Consider the following 8,287-nt stretch of genomic DNA (forward strand, 5'->3'; position numbering starts at 1 on the left):
AAGATTTTGGCAAAAACACACATTTTGGTGAGCATAGGGCTGGATAAATGAGACTTGGGTTATACTGAACAAGTTGTGTGAGAGTTTTTTAACCTTTTTTATTATATTGTTTTACTGTTGTTAAACCTAACCTTCATTTACTTCAATCCATTCAGGATTTAATACATTTTCAGCCACTTTTGGATTCTTCATTCACCATGGAGATATGCAAGAAAAACAGAAGCGGTTTTCTCACGAATGTAAGGGAACATGCTGTGAATAATTGATACAAATGGTAGTTTTAGGGGCGAAGTATTCCTGTAAGTCTCACTATCTATAACTATATTTGTTCAGTCATTATCTTCCACAGAATCACTTTGTTTTCTCTCAGGCCATTGGCTCTTTTCTCACCTATCTCTTTTCAATCATCCCATCCCATTCCTTTTGTCTTCATGTGTCACCATCCTATCCTCGTCATCACTCTCGGCTTTTGAGGATAGCCTCTGTCACTGTGTTTATTGTCTTAGTGTCAAACCTAGACCTATGTCTGTCCAGGCATCCTGTCCCATCCCCTCCCGTCCCACTCTTTGTCGTCATCCTTTTCATTTCTCCCCAGTGATTGTCCGTGCTCCTGTTGTTTCTGGGCTTTTAGTCCAGTCTGCTGCGGGGAATTTCCTCCTTATCATTCACTGGGCCATTCCTTGCATTCCTGGCATGCTTCCTGGCACTGCCGGGGGTCCTGCCAGATGCGAGGGCGTCTGTAATGCAAGGCAGACACTGAGGCCAACTGACACCATTCATACATCCAGCGGTGACCTTCTGATGAGAATGGACAGTGTGATTGATGAACCTAAAGAAGATGAGGAGCCAGGGAGAACGTGGAGGAGGGAGGCATAAAAAGACAGTGGCGGCGGGGGCGTAATGGCAATGTGTGTGAACTCCGTGCCAAAAATAGAATATTCTGGATAGCTTTCATTTCTAAGTCCTTGACTCAGAGACTGTTATTGATAAAAGAAGACATGTAAGGCATTTAAACGTCTCCCGACAGAGTACTTTGTGGCTAATGGGGAACAGCAGGGGGTCAAAGTACACATAAACATTGGGAACAAGAATAGAGAGATTTGAATAACTTTCATGTCATTCCTCTTAGTCACAGCCCTCTGAGGATAAAGGTGGTTCTCTAACTGCACGCTGAACAAAGCTTTTGTGAGTTCCCACAATGAACAAAGGTCAAGAAAATAAAACTGGAGCGACGTCGGGGTTGTGACAGGTCGTGCAGATGTAAGTAAAAGATGGCCGTCAGACTTGTCAGCTGCAGATAATGATAATGGTGGTTACAAAGAATGCACGCAAACACATTACTTCCATATCTCGCTCTCACTATTCCTGAGATAAGATGTCCAAGAAGGATGAGGGATAGATAGTCCCGGTTTATATAAACATTTACAGTAAATGCTTTCTTTCCATGACAGAATGCAAAAAACGAAACTGGAGAACGACAACAACTGCAGAAACTTCGATCTAAAAAGGGAAGACAGTGTATCTTCTGTGCCGTGTTTGCACCGCTTTAAGTCAAAGTCACTTCAAACCAAAGTTGACATTTCAGTGAACTTGAGGTCCGCCTCCCCTCCCTGTGCGGTCAAAGCACAGCCTACTGAATGTGGAGAGAAGGCTTCTTGATTTCCAAACATTTTCAAATGCACTCTGCCTCCAAACTGTTGCACTCGGCTGCCTGATCCTGATGTCCATACGCTGTTTCAAAACATAAACAGTGACAACATGCGGATATGAAATTTCCTTTCCTGTGTTTGCTCTTAGTTATGATGAAATTTACACACTCTGCATGGCTGACGCACAGGAAGTGTTCAGCGGAACGGCGTTAGAATCAATACAGCTGCCAATGTGCGCTCTTATAAGTTGTGTTATCTGCTATCATTGTTGTAGGAGGTTGATTTACGATTGTCAGCGTGTAATGAGCGTTAATTTAATGAATGGCCAGTGATGAAGGGCCCTGATGTGCGTCAGCATTCACAGAAACAGCCCTGCCCTGTCAGGTTAGAGGGGGGTAGTGGTTATAAATTGTTTTTAATGCAGGAGTGAACTGTCTAACAGACGTAAGCATATGTGTGTATCTCCAAGTTTGTTTGTGTGTCCATCTGTCTGCAAAAGGGCATCTTCCCACCCCCCATGTGACTGAGGTCACGTCACGTTGACAAAGTCAGTCAGCAGGGCAAACTGCGACGTCACACCAGTGCTCTTCCTTTTGTCTTCCCGCTCCCCTCGTCTTTCCCTTTCGTCTCTCCAGGCCCCGCTGCCCCCTTACACACACACACACACATACACACCCCTCCCCTTTTCCCCTGCGTTTGTCAGCAGCTCCCAGCTTCCGTAGAATAACATGACAACAGGCTCAGTGTGTGGCTGACGCAGACGCACGGCGCGCCGGCAAGTAGTGGTCAGCTCTGATACAGTATACATCACTCACACACACACGCAAACACACACGTAGTAATTCACCACAGAAACGGTGTACAGCTGACAAAGAGACAGGGAATGCACAAGTAGTGTCTCCTGGATAACTATCCTGCAGGCTGAGGAATGCACCAGAAATAGGACCTTCACTTTCCCTCTTCTTTCTTTTACTTTTTTTCCCTGTATGGGGTCACTGGTGCAGAGATGTTGCAGCCAGGTGATAAAAATATTTCACTGCTTGATTTCTTTGATTGTTTAAAGCTTGTTCTGTTTATGTTCCATTGATCCTCCTGTGCACCAGACTGCACCAGAGAAAACAAGAGAGGGATGTGAAGTGGAAGCAAGTGAGTGTCTGAAAGAGAAAGTAAGAGGGGAAGCACTTTGAAAGGAGGAAGAGATGGAGAGAGAGAGAGAGGGATGCAGACAGGACGCGCAATGACAGGGGAGGAAAGAATGTTTAGGGCGACTGAGAATGGCGGCGAGAGGAGCGGGAGCTCTGAGACAGGCCTGGGCTCTCCAGTGTATTAACACCAGTCTGAGATGGAGGGAGCAAGCAGGGTAGATGGAAAGAGTGTTTGCACAGTAAAAAGTTCCTTTTGCGTGGGTTGCCTGCTTCCCGCTGTACCCCGTCACCCCCCTCTCTCTCCTTCCTCTTCTCCTTCTCACACTCTGTCTGTGACCTATTGCTTCAACTCGTTCATTCAGAGATTTCCTCACTGGCAGACGCAAAAGTGCTTGGACGCAGTGAGAGTGAGAGGGAAACGTGAGCAAAGTGAGCAACACAGAGTCAGAGAGGGAAAAGGTTTCGGCTGACTCTCACTGTTACACATGCATGCACACACACACACACACACGCATGCACACACGTACACTGTGTTTTGTCATATACCATAGAGTTTGGTTAAGCCTCGTAAATGTGTGTTTAATAGAGAGCTGATTTAAACATTTTGCTCCCCCAGGTTTCTGCCAGGAGAGACGTTCGCCTCATGCTCTTCCTTTCATCCCTGCATCCTGCCCTTTGCTCAGCTCAGTGAGCTGAGCCAGTGGAGGAAACCTGCAATAATGATGCTGGTTAATGTCCCTCTTTAATGGTCTAATAAAAAGGCAAAGCAACAGATGCACAACAGCCATATCTGCCCCCAGTGGGCCGCTCACATGGAAAAGGAAGAGAGCAATTGACATGCATAATTTGTAAATCACGTCCACAGGGAGTTTTTTCAACTAAAGACTCGCCAGAGGAGGGGGGGCTGGAGAGGAGGGTCTCTTGTCGTATATCCATTTGAAAGAGGACGACGGCACTTTAATGCTCATCGCTGACAGTGAGAAAGACAGAGTCAGAGACGTCACTTTATTGCCCAATGATTGCAGCCCCCTCCTGTGTGTCACTATTTCTCCCACCCCCCCTGAACTAATAACACACTCACTTGCTCTCTGACGTAGGTTAAAGTAAAGGGGGCCAAGGAGGGGAGAGGGGGGGATGGGGTGGATGATGGTGGTGGGTAGCGAGTTAGGGGTAAGGTTACCATGACAGATAGGATACCCAGCCGGAGTCACGCACTTGGCAGCGAATTGGAGAGAATGAATGGGGGACAGAATGACGGAGTAGAGAGGAAGAAGAGGAGGAGGTGGAGGAGGTCATGGGGAAACTTGAAAGTGTCCTGTTATAGGAGAGTAAATATTAACAGTAAAAGGTCGGACCTTTGGTTTTCCCTTTGAACGTAATCTTCGCGTTTGTTTACTCAGGCCCTGCTGGAATTCCCTGGAGGAAATGAGGGCGCAACATAAAAATGATGAATTTATTAGTACTCCTTCTCCCATAATCCCTTTTACCATCGGAGCAGCGTTGCGTCACGGCCGACATATTCAATGTTTACTTGACACTCTGAGGTAAGCAGAACATGAGAGTTAACTCTTAAATCCACAAAGCCATTTTATCATCCACCTGGACGTGGAAATTAACCCACAGCAACAAACATTTATGGGAAAGCCCAACTTATCACAACGAGCTGATTTGGTGTTTGTTCTCATCATCAGACTATGACCATAATCGCAGCAAAGTACACAGGGAAGAAAAAACCCCAACATAAAAAAAATCAATTTGTGCTCGAAAGCTTCCTTGTCAGGTAAATAAACTATGAAGGATATCACACAAACACTGACACTGAATAACTCGTTTAAATAACTAACACTTTTTAAAGGGACAGTTCACCCCAAAATTAAAACACAAAATACATCAACTAAAAACTCAAAAGCAATGTCTCTCTCCAGAACTAGTCAGTCAAGGTAATCAAACAGACCTTGACATTGGGTTTCATGTAGGAACTACTTTCTTTCTTCCAAACTACACCTGCCAACCGTATCACCACACAGAAAGAAGCATGCATCTTCTCAGCCTGGCCTCAAAAAAATACTCATGCACCTAAACTGTGAATTAAGTTTTGAGTGGAAAGTTACATTTGTTCTTGATGTATCAGAAAGTTTCTCAAGAAATGTCAAGGGACGTGGCTCAGAGGGCTCAGGGACTCAAATGCACAACAAAGGTCAAGTTCCAATAATCAAAAGTCTTTTATTCCAGAAGGTCAGTACACAGGCAGGCAATCACACAGGCAAAGGTATCCAAAAACAAGAGGCAAAAAGGCAAAATCACAAGGCAATCAGCAAGGTTTCAAACATGTCAAGACTGTGACTATGAAAATGCTGGAACGTGAGCTATGAAGAACAACAAACTGGCAACGAGACAAGACACAACGGGGGGTTATATACGTATAGACAGGGCTACTGGGGAGTGATGAGACACAGGTGTGGGAGACACAATCAGGGATCAAGACTGTCCCAATGCCCAGAATCCTCCGGAGGACAGAGTCCTTCTTTTGCCCAAATTCGAAGGATGCTTGTGTGTATCCTCCGTGTGCCCCACAAACCCATAAAGCCTTGCGCACACCGGTCTACCAGGAGACTTAAAAGTGGCGAGCGAAGAGATGGCAAGCGAAGAGATGCCGACGCCAGCGGCGCAATATGAATTTAAATATATTATAAGTATATAAGTATTTTCAGTTTACACTGAATATTTGTTATCACATAACTTACAAAACTTGTGTTCAAAGTCAAGCAAAACATAACAAATGCCAGTACAAATGCAAACAAATGCCAGTATATTTAGCTAAAAGATAATAAACATCATCTTGATAAATTAAGTTAATTGATGCCGTCTTAGTCGGCTAAAGTTATTACTTATTAATTCATATTTATGTCGTCAGTCTGATGATGTACGATGTGTAAAGTAAACGTAGCTATACCATTTGGAAAGTTATACATTTGTTTATTGTCTTAACAGGGACCGACAGTCCGCTGTTATCCAATATTGTTATTAATAAATAACTGCTATTGTACTGTACATTTAAAAAAAGAGAAAGAGAACACATCTCCATGGTGAGTTATGCATTGCTGCTTTTTATGAAACTGAGTAGCAGTCAAATTCAGCCAGGATCAGTAAAATATTCAGGCTTAATCCACTTTGTGGCTTTTACTTGCTAAATGGTGGAGATTTAGCAGGACTGTACAATTACGTTAAAGACCAATGACGCACACCTGCACACTCGGAAAGCTGTTCCATTTGTGCGTTATTACAGTGAAAGGAAGGACTCTGGCCTCGTCTCTGGAGGACTCGAAGGAAGGATCCTCTGCTTTGGGATACAGCCAGAGACAGGGGTGAGTGATCAAAATAAAACAGGAAACACAAGACATGGAACATGAAGGTTAAAATAAAATACTTAACTGACAGTGGAATCATGACAGGAAACTCTGTGGAGTTCCATGCATGGAGGAGTTCGGGGTACATAGATGGCTCAAACGGATGCAGGACTTTCATCCAGGAGGGCACTGTTCATGCCTCATATTAAAGCAGATATCAATGTTAAGTTATTATTAAAAAAATACTAATTTTAGCCTGAAACATGATCTTTTCCTTAACCTAACCAAGTCATTTTAGTGCCTAAACCTAACCAAACTGTGATTGCTTTACAACACTAACCATTAACATGAGCATATTTAAAATTATAAAAGGACTAAACCAATTTATAATAAAGTACTGAAAATCATTTTCTCATTAAGACCTGGATACTCCAAAAGCATCAAATTTAAAAATGCATCAAGTCTCTCTCAGATGATCTCAGATACCTCTGACAGACTGCTCAACAAACTCACTGCTCTCCAATTTCAAAATGTGGTCATTGATGTTATGACAATAAAGAAAATGGTGGATTGGGTAATTTACCACATTGGTTTATACGGCACCTTTGTGATCTGCCGCTCTATTTTTCAAACACCTCTTAGTGTGCCCAGTGTAGACACATTCCAACACGTTTTCATCCCAACTTGTCAGATACCAACAATTGCGATCACTGCCCACTTGGACGTGTCACGGCAAGGAGGCCTTGGCTGCCGTGTCAGTTTATGCTCGTTACATTTATTGTGGCTTGTAATTATGACACACATGGGTTTACACTGGTGCTAATTGAATGTCTTGTGCATCTTATACAGACGCTAAACGCAGAGGGCCACAACAAAGCATAGATATCTGAAGTTTGGAGTGAGACTGGGCAGAATATTTCCTGAGTCATAGTGTTTCTTTTATGCATGTATCTTCCTTGTATTGAGATCTACAAGTTTCTTCTGTTGTATAAAGTTGTTGCAGCGATTACAAGTGGATTGCATCGTTTGAAAGCCCCGATAGGTCTCCTGAGCCAGTGGCCTCCCCTTCAAACTGTATTGTTTTTGGCGCTTCAAGCAACACAAGTCATGTAGCTCCATTATGTTCAAGACAAGGCAGACATCTCCACAGCCAATATCACACTCAACACTCTGCAACTTGCACCAAAACAGTCTAAAATGATAAATAACACTACAGGTAAGAGAAGAAATATATATTTTAGATTTTGGGGTGAACTGTTTCTTTAACGCGACTCTGTGAAACCAATGAATCGAGCAACTGTGTGGCTTAACAGCCCAGCAAAAGGTGAGCAGAGAGTGTGAGGCATTCAAATGATTTGAAGCCTGCGTAATAATGTGTGAATACATGCCGTGGCGCACAGGAAACCTAGTGTAAAGCATGACCGAATTGAGTGAAGCTTGTGTGAGTAAAGTTTGTCTGGCAGCGAGGCCTGGCAGGCCCTGTCACAGGTTCCCCTTCCTCTCTGATGTCTTTGAGGTCGTAGTCTGAGTGTCTCACTCTGTTTCTCCTCCTATGGTGGTTTACACAGATTGGTGATGTAATGGGTAGCATATGAAGGCCACACACAAACACACAGACGCACACACAAACACTGATGCTCATGCACGTTATACAGACACCGCACTTATACCACCACATACCCATAATTACACATATATACTGTACGCACACCCATTCACACAAACCCTGGATTCCCCCTTTTCCAACAGGCATGCACCAGTGTGCGCTCGCTCTCTCACACACAAAAACAAAAGTCCAAACAAAGATGTACAACCCTTTTTATTCCGCACACTGACATCTATGCACGTGCACACACACTCCCACAGACACACACACTTAAAGGGCACCCAACCGGTGTCATAGTGTGTGAGTGATCAGCGCTGGCGGATGGCCTAACAGAAGACTGTGTGCTTCAGAACCACCCAGGAGACCCCCATCATGAGAGGCAGCCCAGAGAGGCAATGAGGGAGAGTGACTAACTTCACTTTTTCTTTTCTTCTCTCCCCAGCTGTGTCTTCAAACGGCCCTTTGATGTGGGAAATTAAAAAGAGCGAGTGTGTCAATATCTCCCTACGTCCAACCTCACTCATCTATTTCCTCTCCTCC

This window comes from Centropristis striata, chromosome 8 (genome assembly GCF_030273125.1).
Source record: "Centropristis striata isolate RG_2023a ecotype Rhode Island chromosome 8, C.striata_1.0, whole genome shotgun sequence".
Classification (NCBI taxonomy): Eukaryota; Metazoa; Chordata; class Actinopteri; order Perciformes; family Serranidae; genus Centropristis; species Centropristis striata.